This window comes from Cyclopterus lumpus, chromosome 23 (assembly GCF_009769545.1).
Source record: "Cyclopterus lumpus isolate fCycLum1 chromosome 23, fCycLum1.pri, whole genome shotgun sequence".
Taxonomy (NCBI): Eukaryota; Metazoa; Chordata; class Actinopteri; order Perciformes; family Cyclopteridae; genus Cyclopterus; species Cyclopterus lumpus.
The window spans coordinates 4,108,778-4,127,950 of record NC_046988.1 but is presented as its reverse complement, the minus strand read 5'-3'; positions in this window follow the sequence as shown (position 1 = coordinate 4,127,950).

Below are 19,173 nucleotides of genomic sequence, written 5' to 3'. Positions count from 1 at the left end.
GAGGCGGTCATGTGTCCCCGGCCCATTAGAGCTCAAAGTAATCTACTTCTGCTCGTCACATACAAGACATACTGTGTACACACACACACACACACACATGAATATGAAGTCTTTGACCCACGCAGACACAAACACACTAACATTCACAGGCGATGACATCACTGTGGGTTTTGTTCCACAGGTGCACTTCATGCAGTTGGAACATTTGGGAGTAGCTCAGTAGCTCTGATTTGAAAACGCATATAAATACAAATTAAAATAAAAAAATCACAACACCTGAATGTGTAAACTTTTAGCAAGCGAGCAGAGAAACTGAAACCCGGATATGGATATATGATTGAAATAGAAACTCATAGTAATAACTAAATGGTTTGAAATATCTAAATGTTATGGTTAAATAATTAGGTCGCTTAAACGTAACAGCTCGCCAGATGGCTGAAAAGCTTTGCTAAACATAAAGGCTAAATGTCTGAAGTAGCTCAAAGTAATGATATAAATGGTTGAACATTCCAACTTAATCTGCCACTCTGAGTGGTTGAATTATTAAATGCATATGAACACGCTTGGAACATGACGGGTAATATTAATTTAATCTGAAAGGGCTCCGGTGATCCATCTGACCCACATACCTTTGTACCCTGCTGGTCTTTGCTTTCAAATGGGTCGAAACCGGTTTGAACCAGTAGAATAACGCTACAGTCTTTATCAACGTGGCAACTTTTGATTTCTTTTTTATTAAGGGTCCAAATGAAAATCATTGGACTTTCTTTTGTATGCCTCTGTCTGATTATCAGTGGAACACAATGAAACAAAAGAAATACTACAGGGGGAATCCCAAAACCTGAGCCCCCCCTGCCCGGGTCCTCCTGAGGTGTGAAATGAATATGAGTTAACTGTATACGTGTATATGCTCCAGTTGACCTTGTGCTTGTTATTTAGTTTTTTGTAAAGAATGCAAAACTCCATTATTGGAGTGAAAACTCATCCCTCTTTCTTTGTGCAGAGACCATTAGTGGGGAGATTGTGTGCTGAATGGAGAGGATAAGTCCCTCAGCTGGCCTTGAATGGAGCAGAGCCCATTAAATAGACCATGCGTTGCTCCGGATTACACCGGCGCTGTAATAAAAGCCCTTTTACGTGATCCAGCACTGTCACCAAAACATGTTCTTTCCCCCGGTGACTCATCCTGACGTTTGGCTTTGTGTCACATTGCATTGAAGGGTGATGGATTTCCCAGCCTCTCTTTTTTTCAATGCTTTAATGAGGATTTATTTGAACTAAAAGCTCTCCATTCGATGGTGTGTTCACAGATGCTCGTTGCATCCGGTTCTGTCTCCTCGCTGTCACAAGCTGGAGAGCTGGGATTTGGTTATCTACCTGATTATAAATATAAATAAAAACTCCGGCACTGGGAAACAAAGGTGTGTACTCCGACACGTTACCTTCAATACACAGTTCACATGAGCATTAGCCATGAGCCGTGGACAGTGGAGTTCAACAACAGGAAGTACAGAGGGATGAGATTGGATTAGATGTTGCGGTTACATGGAATGTGCTTGACGCTGCAGGGAGCCCGGGACTCCGCCACCAAAAACAATTGTGATTTAAAAATAGCCAATTTAAGAATAGAGGACCGGGTGCGATGGAGAGTGAAAACTCTCTCCAACAGAAATGACTTCAAAACCTTGAACTAAATGACTGCCGCATCATAAGTGCTGCTTTGTGAAGTCAAACACAGGCTGATGCTGATGCTGATGCTGACACATTGCAGCATATATCTTTGCGCTGTGCGTGACACGTGTGATGCTCTGCGAGCATCAACCCCGTTTGTTCGGAGGACTGCAGAGGACAGGCCAACCGCCTGGGCAGTGGACGCATTAACGTCCCTCCAAACAGACTCTGGATCAGTCGGCGGATTGAAAAAGAGCTAAATCTCCAAAGGAGAGAAGTTGCCAAGGGGCTTTGAATGTTGTTAGACAACAGCGGCTTACTTCCTGTTATATCGGTGTCCCGACTCTTACTTATTCCTCGCCAAGTCAATGGATTCGAGATGGCCGACTAATAGGATTGTTCCAGGCTGCAGACACGGCAACATTAGGACGGAGAAGAGAGGAGGAGGTGAGACAGGGGCTACGATGGGGAAGGAAAGGAGAGGAATAAAGAAAGGAGAGGAATAAAGAGGAAGATGGGGGTTTGATGGCAAGGTAAGGACAGGAAGGAGGAGAGAAGGGAAGAAGAAGTGACGAGCAGAAAAGACGGGAGAAAATCACGTAGACCTTCTCCTTCTATCCCTGGCTACATCTGTCTCCTCCGTCCCCTCCTCTCTCCCTTGCCCCCTCGACATGAATAATCAAGAGAGCGATGTGTGGAGGCTCACGTAGGCTCAGCATGACAGAGAGAAATAAAACACCAAGGCGGATTCCACTGGTGGGGAAATACGCCTATGAATTCATTTGGTTCTAAAAATTGTAATAATCACTAATAACCGAATACAGAATGAATTCCTGAGGCATTATAAACTGCCACTCATCTTATGAACGTGCAGAACGGCAGGAGGTCGCTCTGGTGAGCATTAAATACATACATAAACATTTCAATAAGCATCGACCGCTGACCCTGACGTCATCTGCTCCACAAACTTGAGACGCTCGCTTCCAATGTGACCTTTGCCCCCGCAGCTCTATCGAGGAGTCGGCGGAGGTCACCGGAGCGAGCAGCGTCTCATGTCTGACGCCACGGCACCCGGTACCCAACTTGACCTCCACGGGGGGTTGCCGCTGCCTGCCAGATTCCTTTGGGGGCGCGAGTGATGCGTTTGACTAAACAGTTTCTTTTGCAACACGCGGACAGAACTGAATGTCTGCAGTTGCGAGAGCGGCAACAACTTCTGCAAATGTGAACTCTCAGCTTAAACTCAGCGTGACCTCCGGTGACCTGAGAAAATATCACAAATTCAACCTTTGAATAAAACCGCAGCTAGCCGGGGGTGGGGGTGGGGGTGGGGGGGGTGGGGGGGGGGGGGGGGGGGCTGTGTGTGGCTCTGTTAAGCCGTCCATTGATGTCCAACTCCTCCGGCATCAGGTGAATCTTTCCGGGAAGCGTTTGACCTCTCTGACCCTCTGTCCTCTCAGCTGTAGGGCAACTCTAATGGTCTTACCCGGGATCCTTTACAAGCCTGCCCTCTGTCTGTCTTCATCATGCCAACCCTCCGTGACCCTAACGAGTGAAGTGACCTTTAACATGTGACTGTAGAACACCAAGCATTCCTTCCTCCAGTTCAGTCCCCACGGCAACAGTGCTTCATCCGGTTGACGTGGCGATCGATTTGATTGGTTACATACCACCAAAGACTCTGCACTCAGCTGCTCCTTAAAAATCCTCTTAGCTGACAGGATGCACGGCCCGCTGACATAACCCCCCCCCCCCCCCCCCCCCCCCTGTGCGATGCATTAAGTGCACCGTACAGCGGGTGCATCCCACGTTAGGCGTAGATCCTTTATGCTGCAAAATAAAAGATATTCCTCCTGACATTTTTGTCCACAGCTGCATGCCACACACACACACACACACACACACACACACACACACACACACACACACACACACACACACACACACACAGAGGATTCCCAGCATGACTCACTTTCACTCACAATGCAGATGAGTCACACAGACGCTCATGTGAGGGAAGACGTCTCATATACGACTGTCAGGGCGTAGTGACAGTTTGAGTAGATATGACTTATTTCTATTAAAGTTACCAACTGTAGCTTTAAAATAACTAACATAAAAAAATAATGATGCACAATAGCTACTTTCAAAGTGTAACGGTTTTATAGAAAATGATATTATTCTGTTCTTATCACTAACAAAGAATACTTGGTTAAAGAATACTTTAATGTTGTAGTTTGTCAACGTGAAGCCGGTTTTAAATCTTCTGTGTTGTACTCGGTAGATTAGCAGAGACTGTTAGTACAGCATCCCATAATACAAGCACATCACATGTTCCCATACATCCATTATCTGTCACTGGTTATCCTTCACAGACTACCATGCCCAATACATCATATGTTATTAATATAAAAAGTTACTATAACTGTCAAATACAGGAGTCAAAAGTACAATATGTCCTTCAGAAATGTAATGTAGTAGAAGTAGAAAATAGCATGACATGGAAATGCTCAAATAAAGTGCAAATATGTGTAATATTGTGTAAATGTACATCATAGCCTCCATGTGGACCTCATCTGAAAGAGAGACCCTGCTGCCAATCAGGGTCCAGTGTTATTACAGCCAATGCCACAGTTGATAGTTTAGCGTCACATGTAATCAATAAATACTACATTTTGATGTAACCTAAAAGTATGACTTTCAAGAAGACACTTCCAGTAAACACAGTCTCATCGGGTAATGAGGCAACATCCTGGCAACAGACGCCGTGGCATCATGTGAGCTCAGCACCAAGTTTATCAACAGGAAATGTGCTGACTAATCGGATTATGGGTCAGCTGCAGTGCAATGTGTGTGTGTGTGTGTGTGTGTGTGTTGTTGTTGTTGTTGTTGTTGTTGTTGTTGTTGTGGTTGTTATACTTCATCGCTGTAGAATGACTTTGGAGTTTTCACTTTAAGTATGAGGCGGTTTGGCTGATTGTTTCTGCAGGAGAGTTTGTGATTGAGGTTTCATATGATTTTTGGGATTTTTGCAAAATAAAAAAAATTAAAATCTATGAAAGTAAAACAATATTTCTTCTACTTTCCAGGAAGCCATTGGTTTGGAAATTATATATATATAATTGTATCACTTGTAACTTGATTTAGTTATAAATTAAGTTAACAATCTTCAAATGTATCAAGTTTATTGTCAGCTGCATGATAGAATCTGAGAGACGGTGAATAAGGAAGTAAAACAGCATCATTTGCTCCCATAACACCAGCTGAGGACCTCACTGGAGCTGAATGGTGCCAACAGAACGAAGAGCTCGCTGTGGATGAACTTTGTTAACCTTTCCTGGATGGGTCCATCTCTGCAGCATGTGTGCCACCTGCTGGACACTTAAAGTAATGCCGCTAGACCTTGGAGCCTATGGACATGCTTCTTGCTTCTTGTGTTTAAACTTCACACAGTTTTTCTGTTTGATGGACTAAAACCCTTAAATATATATAGTATATATATATATATATATATATATATACACTGATATATATATATATATATATATATATATATATATATATATCAGTGTATATATATATATATATATATATATACATATATATATATATATATATATATATATATATATATATGTGTATATATATATATATCAGTGTATATATATATAGTTGTATTTAAATTGATCAAATGACATGGTAATGTCGGTCATTGTTGTTATTTATTGTCTTTCAAACTCACTTGAACTTTTTCTTGTTGTACAGCACACAGGTTTTTGGTGCTGGAGACCACGATTTTATAAATTTTTCCATCCTATGTATTCTGATGGATCGACTATTGCTCGCTCTGTGCCTGGTGTTTATTTATTAATTTCTTTCAAGCTTACACAAATCTATAAAGTAAAAAAATCACAACAGCACATAAATGGACCCAGTTGTTTCCAAATATGGGTTCTACATTGGGGAATGTCATATAATCGATCACCCTTTATGTACCACCAAAGAGCATAATAGCACAAAAACAATGTATGTTCTTGTTGTAATTTAAATCATATGAAAATGCTAAACCCAACAATTAATTAATCCCTCCAACAAGTTCTGTTTAGACAAAGCCTCATAAAGCTCACATGGCTTTGTGCAATAGAGCGCCATTGTTCCCTAAAAGCGATTAAAAACACACCTATACCCTGGGTGACAGGTTCCTACAGCATAGTGAACATTCCTGCAGCTGTAAGTAACCAATATATGACCTAATCTGCATCTAAAAATATTCCTAAAATATACTACTACCAAATAGAAAAAGTTGTGCTCAACTGTTATAGGGAGCTATTTAGCTATTTATATTTATATTTATTATTATTATTATTATTATTATTACAATTATTTTAATATATATATATATACTGCATGTTAAAATGCCATCTGTGGAAAAGGTCTGTTGGGGTGAGCTTGGTTTTACTAGATAATAATACCACATTGCAGTTGATTCCAGGGATTTAAGGGAAATCATGCTGTTATGGCGCAATATCAATTTATTTACCCTGTAAAACTAATTGCAATAATGTATTTGTTGTTAGACAGCTTATAAAATCTCAGATACTGTCAGTGTAGAAAAAGCCTACAATCTTTAAGTTTTCTGGGCACTGAAATATGACAGAAATGAGTCTGAGAGACAGAGAATACTACCCGTGTCCACTAGATGGTGCTGTAGAGTTTTAGGATGTGAAGAACCAGGTTTAAGTGCAGCTATGATACATCATACATACACAACTTCTAATATTTAAAGACAAACTGCCACTAACAAATTAGGTAATTCTGTGAATCATGAATGTGAATAATGTGAACTACTGTTCTTATTATTTATTCATGCAATTTGAAAATACTTAACACTAACGTTAACTAACACAAAAAATAATGTGACGTCTGAGCTATTTAGATTCTAATATCTAATATAGAAATCTCTCGAGACCCACAAGTGCCACTTTACTCCCTAGAAAGCCGACTCCCAATCAACGTGACGCCATCAAGAGGTTCATTTCCAGAAGGACAATTACAGGCTGCAAGTGAGAGGGTGAGAAACGTTGTTCTGCCGGTCAGGAGGATGAATGGGATTTCTATTTCTAAGTTCTCGGTTGTGAGAACAATGTTGGAAGCCACTTTAAGTGATACTTTAAACATATTTCTTTAATATTCTCTATGTCTGCCAGTATGTGGTCAATGTTGAATCAAAAGAAGTGGAGTGGTTGGAGGCCGGCCAGTGTATTGTGCTGTGTAAAGAGCTCCTTGAGGACTCTTTGTGCGACGCGGACGTCCGCTGATGATTAGAAATGTATTCTGAGGTCTAAAAACAAATGTAATCTGGGAGGGAAACATAATCGACAATATAGTTTTGTTATGTGGGAACATCATTTTTAGGCTGCTCGCAGTCACATCAGCGCTTCAATAAGTGCACTACCTTCATGTCGAAAGCAGTGTAAATGGTTTATAAATACTCTATATAATAACTCCGTAGCTGATTATATATCCTCGATACAGAGTATCGCATGTATTGCTGGTCTCGAATCAGTGCTCACAGTCCAACTGGGATGGCTCCCCGGGGTCACACGGCGAGAGTCCATGTTTTAAGTGTTCATGTGCTGCTGGGAAACGGGGGGCCTCTTCAGTCCCAGAGACAGATGTTTTAGGGATAAATACACTCACTGTGCTACGGAATAACGTTTGTATTGTACGTCACATTATATCAATGACATGTCTAACGGGATTCACACCAGCAGCTTTGTATTTACAGTATAAGCTACGGGAGATTTATTATTTTTTGAAATGCAACATTTTCTGCTTCTGTCCTGGGGGCAGTGGCCACTACCTGATCTAAAGCATTCGATAAAAGGAAAGGCAAAAAGAAAAAGCATATGAAAATATGAACTATTACTTCATATCCAGGATATATAATGTCTTCATGTGGGATGCAGCAGGATTAAGAAGAGCACGCATCAGGAACAAGTGGCAGACGTGTAGCCTTTGGCTCTGAGCCCACAGCTTCCTACTATGTTCCCGTTGGATAGCAATCACTCAAAAATAGTTGAACGACTTCCAGGAGAAATAATAGGAGGAGAACGTCGCTTCCCTTCACATCGGCTCCGAGCGCTGCGACCCAAACAGATAAATAAAGCAGCCTCTGTTAATATCATCACTTGTTCTCCGCGCACAGAGGACCAAAAGAAGCCATTTCCCAGAACGGGGCCTTCAGGGTTAATGCGTCAACGTGGCAGACGTCAGGGTCGAATAAAGGGATGGCACGCTATAACTGGAAAAAGGTCGTAGAAAGTCGGCACCTTCGTGATTGGTTTATGTTTGAATTTATCAGGGGCGGGGGGGAGGAGGGGTGGGGGGGGTGGGGGGGGTTAGAGGTCGTCGTGTTCACATGAGGAGGAGTCTGATGTCACTGAACGGGATGAATACGCACGACTGTTTGGACCGAGACGACGGCCTCTGCTCTTCAAGACGGGCTTCTGGGTAAATACTGAGCTTCATGATCGACTCAGTATTTACACTTGTTTCACGTTGCCGTGGCGATACCCACGCGGTCATAGATCGCTAATTCGTTTGTGGTGACTTGGCAAAACACAATTTGGTTTGGAAAGACCACAACTGAAACAAGAAAGGCTCCGGTTTCCCACTTTGGTAATCCGGCCCCGCCTGGTGGTACTTTCATAAAGTGAGCTGGAAGATGTCAATAATACGTTTACATGGGAGAGCACAAATACTGCCATTCGGTCATTTGCAATTCAGGCGCTTTAAGTTGAAAGTGAGCAATGTGGCTGAGAAAGTTTTAAGAAAACAATCGAAGTCACAAATAACTTTTTTTGATTACATTTCAATGAAATTGGAGCAATAGAACCCCGGCAGATTAATAAATGGATTATCCTTGGAAATCCCCGCTCAACAAAGACAGTCTTTCTGTCCCCTTCCACATTTACCCTGGGCCGAGGTCGTCTCCAAAAGGGTATCATTGTAATATGTATTACACCTAGAGGCAGTTTGCAGAATCCATTAATAAATGAGACTCTGTACGCATAATGCATTCCAAACTAGCGCTGGTAATTGTTCTCTCTCGAATGAAACGGGTAAAAAGTTTGGTGTCGATTTCGAGCAGATAAACAACCAGAATGAGTTAGATATGAATGATCTATTCCACAGTACAACACGACAATCATCTGCATGCACTGTGAATATAGTTCCAAATGATTCCTAATGAAATGAGTCTACGACAGCAGCATGTGAACCAGTGCCGGTCCACAGAAACCAGAAAGAAGTACACTTCAGACCACATATACACTGTGAGCTCTGAAGACCAATGGACGCCTTAGCCAATCCCGCAACGGCATGAATGTGCTCTTCTGTGTCAATGGTAGCTCACATTTATAGAATCATCATCACAACCTCAACTAGTAAATGCACTGCTGCATGTTGGTGTGACACTAAACACGGGGATTAAATACCATTTTTAATACAGAGTTTCAACAACCGCTCTGATAGATAGTTTCCTCCTCTGTTCTGGAACCATTGCACGCCCTGTTGCATGAGGCTGGAGTCTCTTTGCAAAATGGAGAATCGTATTAGTGGATTCAACGCTCGGGCTGGAACACATAAAGAGGAAGTTTGTGTTTTAAATTACAGTTTCAAAGAGTGTTTTAAAACTCTGGCGAAAGAACCCAGGGTCCGGATTTATTAATACACGGTTTACACTCGGAGATCCCCGCTCGACAAAGGCCGCCTTTCTGTGCTCTCCAACGTCTCCCAAAGGGTGTCATTGTAATATCTCCACACCTAACAGCAGTTTGGAGCCCTGCCATGAATAATGAATGAATGATTCTTGTTTATCAGCCGATATCACCGCAAAAGTATTCCCGAGAAACGCTGTGCATGACCAAGTGTTACGTTGTTACGTAACTTTGGGCCGTGCGCTGTCCTCCATGCAGCTGTCTACGGACTCCCTCTTTGGTCCCTGACTTTCAGGACACGGGCCGGGTGACCGGAGACGTGGAGGGAGGGCGTCGGAGCAGCACCAGCTTCGGAGACCGCCACCGTGACCGGAACCCCAACGGACGTCATAGAGGTTTTGCAGGTTGAGTCAAATCCCACTTGCAATGCTTTGTCATCTTGCGTTAGCTTAACCCGGCTAGTCATCTTAGCCTTGTTGTCAGCCCTGCTGATCGAGATCTATGTTTTTTTTTTTTCTTCAAATCTGTTGTTGGGATAGTAAGCAGCCTATGGGCGTCTGTGGTTCAGTGATGACCTTCAATCAGACGATCGGCGGTTCGATCCCCGGCTCCGCTAGCCCATGTCATTAGTCTTCGGGAACGTCCGTCTGCACGGTGAGATGCCGCCGCTTTGACGTCATGTTGGGGGAGGCCTCCACGTGGACTAACGCAAGAGGACATTGCCGTGACGTGCGAACCACTTGATGAATGGCGTCTGTTGTCCGACTGGACCTCCCTCTTCCTCTTCCTCCTCCTCCTCCTCCTCCTCACACTGTGTTCTTCTCCCCGAGTTCCCCATCACTGCCCAGTTTATCCCATTTCATCAGAGTAGTGGGGGTTAGCGTAAAGCCCAAACGGATGTGTTCAATCCATTGGGGGGGGGGCTTCCCTGATGATGTTGTAGGAGGATTACCGCCCCGCTCTGCCACCTCTCTGCTAGATTATGACCTTCGGATTATGTCTGCATTTACCCAGAGGGGAAAAAAAGAAGAGAGATCTGACTCACAACCCCGTGTGGCACAGCTGTGACTTGTGAACATGGGAGCCTGTCCTGTGGAAACAATGGTTTGCAGTTACAGTGTGCAAAGTGTTCCCCGTGTATAGGTGATGATTTCAGTTCTATTCAATAGTCTTGGTGTGAGACAGCAGCATGTACGTTTATGACATGAATCCATGTGTTTTTGTGTGTCGAGTGTGTAATCTGTGCGTGCAGTCAGAGGAGCAGCGATTAACGCTCATCTCTACTTCCTGCTGGATTAGTCTCCGAGCATCGCGTATTGTCACGACAGCAGGGGGGGGGGGACAGTGTCCAACCCCTCGTCCTTGGGCTCTCTGATTCAGCCTGACCGGTTTGAAACATTTTATTCAATAAAAAGAAAAAGCATGGTTCTGGCCTTTTCGAAAACATGAAATGTTCTTATTACTAGCAAAGCTTGTCTTTTTGTGTGTATGTGTGTGTGTGTGTGTGTGTGTGTAGGGGGGGGGGGTTATCAATGGGGGGGAGGGGTTATCAATGAGGCCGATTTAAAAAAAGAGTGTGACGGTCTGTGAAATTGTCATTTCATGGTTATAAGATTCCAGCACAGATAGTGAGATGTGAGCCTCGCGGAGTAAACATGAGATTTGACAGGTGATAAAAGACACTAAGTTGTTCTCTCCTATTATCGCTGGTCACTTTGTTCATTTATTTTTTCTTGAAATGGACAGTTGATCGGTCATAATATGTTAAATGTCACCACCGTGGTGCACACACATATTTTGCAGCTGATGGCCTTGGATGAAAAAACTTGAGGTGAAGTGTTTTAAAGGTCGTCGGCTCTTTGGCCCGTTTGTCTTCATCCAACAGTGAATCTGCCTTTATGGCAGAAACACACAATTTAACTCTGAACCGGAAGAGGGAGATATGGATAACATCCTTTTTTATGTTGTCTGTAATTCTTCTTAGTAATCGTGATGCAGTACAATTATCTGGAAATGTATTGAATAATTGTTTATGGGTAAAACAACTAGACCTGAATATATGTTTGAGGCAAATCCTGCAAACTGAACATATGGTAATAAAGATAGGCCAACTTTAATACATTTGGTAATGTTAAATTCAAGAATCTAACATTAACATAAACATGACGGATGTTTTGAGAGGCCAGTTGCTTTAAGAACTCTAAATGTTTAAAGTTCATTTGGAAAATTTTTGTTGCCTAAAAATGTCCTACTCAGCATTCGGCTGTACTTATATTCTGCCCTCCCCCATAAACCAAGACGGCAAAGGTCAACATGTCTACCTGGAGGCTTCAAAGCCAAGGTTCACAAGGTTGGACAGTACTATGGGCCACATGAAGGCGTGTTCATGGAAGCCACTTCTTATCTAGATGTTTGACTTTAATGTCAACTAAACCCACCACAGGCACCAAACAATGAGGTGTGAAGATGGCACGGGAACACGTTTGTATTTATTTGCTCGTTGCTTTATGTGTTTTTTCATTCCCAGCTTGTTACATAAACCTTGCTACATGGGCTTTTGTTCGGGACGGGACACAAACAGCGGCCTGCTGGGTGAAAGTCCTGTGTTCGTCTGACCCGTCCATGCAACCCGAGGGGAGAACACAGAAACAGGACACGTACCTGGGGTTCCCTTTGCTCCGCATCGTGTTCACAGACGGAGGTATCCTCTGCTCTACATGACTGATTTGAAGTGGGTGGCTTACTGTAAAACTGGTTGACATAAGAACTACAGTAGAGTCATTATTGATGCGATTTGAGCGTAGACATCAGAGTTAAAGGACTCCTTTGAGGTCCATGAAGGAGCCTGTTTCTACACCTGCGGTCACATACGGATGCTCGTCATGTGGTTTATTAATAGTTGATAACAGAGTCGTATTGTAACGGCTCAACAGTCAACATGTCTGCTGCCTTCATCCGGCTCAGAACACGGACCAGCTTGTTAAAATCATTCTGCTGGTTATCTTTATATCACAATGTCTATACACCAAACCCTTGATTCTTAATCACGGTTTATTGACTGTAATTAACAATTCCTACAGGACTTAAATATTTAATGCTATTTGACGAATACTTAAAGAAAAAAGTTTATATATTTGTGAGGAAGGGCCACAAGATAAACACAAACTTATATTCAATTAAAATTGCCCATTTTGTATAAAAACCAATAATGTAATCATGCCTTTGCATTAAAGCAGCAGTCATACTACTGAGGTAACAATCTATGAAAGCTGCACTTATAGATATGTTTGTATTCACATTGCATCATATCACCATGTGCAATGTGAAAGGTGTTGCTTGCACTATTTAGTTCAGTCTTGCCACTTTCATCAACCAACCAGCTGATTTTTTTTCCAGCTCTTTTAAACCCATTTTTCAGTCTTTGCACAGCACCAAAAAGCAGACACCCCAAAATATATCATTCTAAGCCAGACTTCTGTTTCCTTATTATTCTGCTTTTGACTGAACCTTAAGTCACCTCTATCAAGTTTAAACAGGGTTAAGCTCGATATGCGTGCGTAAACGAGGTTCACTATAAAAACCTGATTACACAACTGGCTAGAGGCTCAGAAAAGCTAAATGTTAGGGCCATTTTATTGCTTAGATGTCTCAGAACCATGAGACATTTGGTATCTGCAATTTAACAGCCAACACAAACTGTGGAGCGGTCATTGTGCAATTGTAGGAGACCTGACGTCACTCCCGTGAAAAGCCCCGTCTTTCTATTAATACTGTATTTGTTGGATTTAGGGGGATTTGGAGAGCCCAGTGGTGTGTGTGTTAAAGCAGCCTGTTTGTTTAATGATACTGTTGTCAGTCTAATTGGGATGTCGAGGACTTTAGAAGCTTGGATGTGGCCTTGAAATAGGACCTGGATCTAAACCATCTGTACACGCTGGCTCCAGCATGCATCTGTTCTCAGAGGTACTGCAGCAGTCCAGAGACACACGCTCTCCAACTGACGGGGGACTGAATCCCACTTTCTCTGCTGGGACTCGTTTGTCTCTCCCTCTCTACTTTCCCACTATCTTAATAAAGAATATAGACTGTAAGGGGAAAGCCCAAGTTTGCTTTGGGGGGGGGGGGGGGGGGGGGGGGGGGTCAGAGGGCCAAAGGTTGAAGAGCAAAGGTTCGCTAAATGTAATGGTTGGAAAAGGCCAGCCTTTGCTTTTTTTATTTTCTCCAATACCACCTACCTTTGGTGTACATATCAAAAGATATGGTTATTTATGGAGAAGGGAGGGTCATGCATTCGACCTCGGTCACAAGGCTCAACAAGACACTTTGGCTTTTGTACAGATTACGCAAACAAGCCAGTCGAGCTGGTTCCTCATCTTTCCTGTCTTTGTGCTAAGCTAAGCTAAGATAAGCTAAGCTAAGCAGCTGCTGGTGGTCGCCTCCCCTTTACTCTGCAGACATTTGACAACCCTTGGAGATCTAACTCCAGTGGGATGAAGCTGATAGCGATGACTTGTTCTTGGTCAATAAAAGCAGGTCGTGGCTTTAGTAAAAAAATATTTTCCATAACTACATATCTCTAAGAATGGTTGTTTAATGTCAAAATGACAGCACTCAAAATAGCACTCTAAAGGAAAACGTGGTGCTTTCTGTGGATTGAATTTTCTTCCCTCAAGCATCTGTAAATATGTGTGAGTGTCATCTCTCTTTGACACAACACCCCACACACACATTGGCCTCCGCATGGTAAACTAGAACGGCCCCGTGTCGGTCGCCTACGTGGGAAAGAATTTAGTCGCTATTCCCAGCCGTGCTTGTTATTTTCCCATATGTCAAATATTTGATTCACTCGCAAAAGGGTGAACCAGGGTGACTGTGTCCAAATACAACCGGGAAGGCCTCCAGATTTGACTGATTTCAATGTCACATGTCTGTTGTGATCATTGTTGATATTGGTTGTAAAGCACGATGCAATTATGGACTCTTAATCTAAAAGCAGTTGTCCTGTTTCATGTCACAGTGATGTGTTGATGTGAGTTCCAGTTGGAAGACTAACTTTAGCTTCTTCTCAGAATGCACACTGAAACAATATCTTGTTTGCCAACAGGTGAAATAGCCTTTCACGATGGTGTTGGTGTGATTTTAAGATTTTAAAGGATGGACTGCAAAACCGCAAGAGAACCAACAGTGGGCAACGTGGGTAACACGATCGCCACCAACCACCACAAAGACTCTGGACAGCAGTGACTCCATCTTGGTTGTGGGTTGGGAAAAAGGTGAGGGATCATGGTGTTGTTGCCTGGATGCTGAATATATAAAGTGTATATGTATATGAATAAAGAAATATATATACACACATACATACATACTACTGTAACATTAACATTAATTCAAATATTATTTTGAATTCAAATAATATTTTCAAATATTATTTTCAAATTTTATTTTATTTTTTTTCAAATATTATTTTCTCATTTTCAAATATTATTTTCTTATTTTCAAATATAATTTTCAAATATAATTTTCAAATATAATTTTCAAATATTATTTTCAAATATTATTTTCGATTATAATTCTTTTCTTATTTTCAAATATTATTTTCGATTATAATTCTTTTCTTATTTTCAAATATTATTTTCCTCCTGTGTAAATTTCACCACCGTCTTCCCGCGGTTTTACCTGCAAATCTCTGACTTTTCTCCTTCTGCTGAACTGAAATCAGATCCTCTGTCTCTCCTCACATGGGAAGCGTGAAATCAACATTGAAGTTGAGTGAAACCAAAAACTCAGGAGACTTGAGAGAAATGTAACCACTTTCTCAAACGGGAACTCAAAGAAGGAGAAAGGATGAAAGGCAAGGAAACATAAACTCCCATCCTCCTAAGTGGAAGCCGCGAGCACTCTCTTTTTCCGTCTCCATCCATCATTTCGCCAACAGACTAGTTTGGACGTCGCTGTCCGCGAGCAGCCCCAACACTTCACTTCCTCTCCATTACCTCCCTCTTCCCTCATCACGTCCCGACATTCTGGTGCTGACGCGACCCTTTCCGCCTCCTGATCGCTCTCCAGGCGTGATGGTCCACAAACTGTTGTGCAACACGACAACAGTCACCTCCAAGAAAAATGTGGCATTCCGAGACAAAACTCTGCAGTTTTCTTTAGCTCTACTGATCATTTTAGCACCTTTCAGCTCTCTGTTTGGTTTTCACCTCCCTGTTTTGGTTCAGAGACCAAAGCAGAGCTAAAAGGAGCGAGAATGTTCAAACCCATTGACACACTTAGCAAATCGCTCCTACAAGTGAGCTTAAATGTAGGATTGTGGATATTAGAAAGTTATAAAATTGTTCCACATATTTCCCATTCGATGCCAACCTCAGTACAGTAAGTGTAATTCAATTCAATTTATTTTGTATAGCCCAATATCACAAAATACAAATTATCCTCAGAGGGCTTTACAATCTGTACACATACGACATCCCTGTCCCAGGACCTCACATCGGATCAGGAAAAACTCCCCAAAAATAACCTTTCACAGGGAAAAAAGGGAAGAAACCTTCAGGAGAGCAACAGAGGAGGATCCCTCTCCCCGGATGGACAGATGAATAGATGTCATGTGTACAGAATTGTGTAATTGTACTCTGCTCGGCCATCTGACAGAGCAACTGTGGGAGTGCATGCTTCGGTGCAATAAAGGTGATGTGAGATGGATTTATTTTTCACTTTCTTAAGCTACGAAACAAAAAGACAACTTTTTTGAACGTGACATAGGTTTCGGAGGATGTGAAGCGCCTGCAGTCCTGAATCCTTCCCTCCGCCACTTCATACAGGACAGGACTGTGGAAATAATTCATGTTGTGTGTCTCCGTCCTCCCTGGGAAAAGAAAAATGCTGCCGCCATGTCTGGGACGAGAGGAGATGAGAGGAGGGCGACGTCTGAAAATAGAGTAGCGTATGACGGAGGGCGAGATGGATGTGGCAGTGTGTGGGACGGAGAGAGAGAGCTGTCAAAACGTGGCCTCTTCACTGCCTCGTCGACTGCTTTTAGCACACCACTCTTTCTCAGGGCAGCGTGTGTGTGTGTGTGTGTGTGTGTGTGTGTGTGTGTGTGTGTCCTTGCGTGCTTGAAGACTGAACCCCCTGCTGTCTTAAATCCGATATTCAACTCTTGGCACTAGTTGAAGTCAAGGAAATTAAATTCTTAAGTAGAAAAAAGCAGATGAACACAGTTTTAGTTTAAAGATATTACATGCATCGGATAGACATCTAAAACCAATCATGCAAAAATGCAGGGAAATCTCACGCTTGTTATGTCTCACTCACATACATACACACTGTCAGTGTGGTTATGAAACCGATGCAAAATAACACACGCTCAAATCCGGATGCTTGGGCGAGAGCTTTAGTGACTTGTGAATGCGTGTGTGTGCACGATGTGTGCGTGTAGGTATGTGCTCACATTGACCTTGAAATCCTCTCAAGAATCCAGAAAGATCCAATCTTAGTTAATCTCAAATTCCATCAAATCTGCAGGCCGCTCTCCAGTCAAAAGATGGCGGTAATGTACCGGAAACCGCCCAGAAATACACCAGCGCAAACAGCCTGCGTTGAAATGAATTTGTCTGGCTCACAGAGGGAGACCATCTCTAACAGGGACCCTGAGCACACATGCACACGTGCACACTTACCCGCACGCCCTGGACGCTTGCATTGCGGATGGGAGATCATTTCAAGCGCAAAGGACACCGATGTTACCGAGCGCACCTCTCAGCACCACGGACAGCTCCCCAGCAGACGAAACTAATTATGTTTCGCCTCCCAGAATCCACCAAAACATAGTTAGTTTGAAAAACGGTATAACAACAAGCAAACACAAAACACAAGGTTTGCATTGGTGTAATGTCAGTTATCTTTAAAAAAACAACAACAAAAAAACAAACACAAGATATATTAGTTGCCTTTTAGCCTTGCATGCAGCGTGCCTCTGGGGATGTGAGTCAGCATTAAGTTCAAAGCACAGAGCTGCAACATAAGATTATAGACTCATTTTCTTGTTTAATATCGCTTAGCCCTTCCAACAATGCCCAAACCTAGAATCGTATCTGCTAGAAGCTTTTCAGGAGCCCATCGGGCCACTGAAAGGTCCCCGACCCTAGTTTGAGAACCACTGCCTTGTGATTGAGGTTGTCGGTTGTAATCCCATTTAACCCGAATTTAATCCGATTACAACCCTGGAATATGGGAGATATGTAAATCATAATATAAAGAATTTAGCAACAAAGCTTGTGGTCTGTCTGGTTGGGTTTTCTTTCTCTGTACACACACACACACACACACACACACACACACACACACACACACACACACACACCTACACACAAACACGCACTTACGCGCACGCACACACACACAAACGCACGTCTAGCTTCTAAAGGGGCATGGTACAATACATTAGATTAAAAAGGAATAGCTTCATGTTACTGTCAAAAAATCACATGGCTCTGGTTACTGAGCAGACAGTGTGTGTGTGTATGTGTGTGTGTGCGTGTGCATGTGTGTGTGGGTGAATCTAATCCGTAGGAAAGATCTTGTGTCTATAGTTTTGTCCACATAATCAACTTCTTCCAGTCAAGAAATTAATGAACAGAAATGTGGGTGTAGTCAAATATTAGCTTTTGTTATAACTTTGTTATAAACACCGTGAGCCAATGCAAGGACTTGTTTTCATCCTCCCAACAGCTGTCACAGAGCAGGGTGCTTCAGGAGATGGATGAAGGAGAGGGAAGCCACGAGGGAAACAATAATGGAGGGCAAAGAGAGAATGATGAAAAAAGAAAAGAATAACTCTCTGTTGTTCTCTCTTCCACTCCGTTCCTGGCACTCCGGTCTGGGATGCTAATTCAGTAATTGATCCTGAGACACTGCGCTGAGGTTACTCTGTCTGTGTGAGTGTGTGTCTGGGGTTACAGTTCTTCTTGTTCTGAATCAGGGACGTGGAAGAGGAGGAAGGGTCCCCCCCCCCCCCCCCTGGGAAAGCAAAGGGAGGAGGAGGAAATTACTGAAAGAGAGAGAGAGGAACACAGATAGAGGAACGTCTCTGTGACAGAGAGCTGAGCTGCCTCGGCCGTCTGCTGAGCAGCAAGAAGCGTCCGAGTTCAATGTCACCATAGTAAAAACACACAAAATGGTCTTTCTTCCACAAAATTGTGTGGAAGAAACTAAAGTTGACAGTAATATCAGCGTAAAATGTCTAAAGTTACGATTCTTAAGGTCTTCATGAAATCCAACGCGGTTCCTCTCCAGATTGTCCTTCGCCAGTTATCCAAGACTCTCCAGCACTTTGTTCTGGACTGATTGCCTGCTGCCGACTCTGCCTCCACAGGGTTATGAGTCAGGGGTCGGCCGTGTCTGCTTGTTTTTCCCCTCACTAGACGGGTTGGAGACCTTTTAATCTTTTCAACCTCGAGGGTGTCGTGCACAGACCCAGGATATCCCAGTGAGGTGTGGAGGAACTGGCCCTTCCTTCCCTTCACATACCGTTTGCAGCTGTATGGCTGGGAGGATCTTACGGTTGACGTATTCCTGGCCACTGGGTCCGGGAGGGGTCTCCTTGCGTGTGTGGCACACGAAGAAAAAGACGGTCTGTCGGCCAGCTGCTGGAAACACTGTCCAACATCCTCCAGCTCTGGAGCAGCAGGCAGCTTAATGACTGCATGCTGGAGAGCAGTAATCTCCACACACTGTGCTGGTCAAACGGTATGTTATAGCAAACGTTGCACGATAAAAG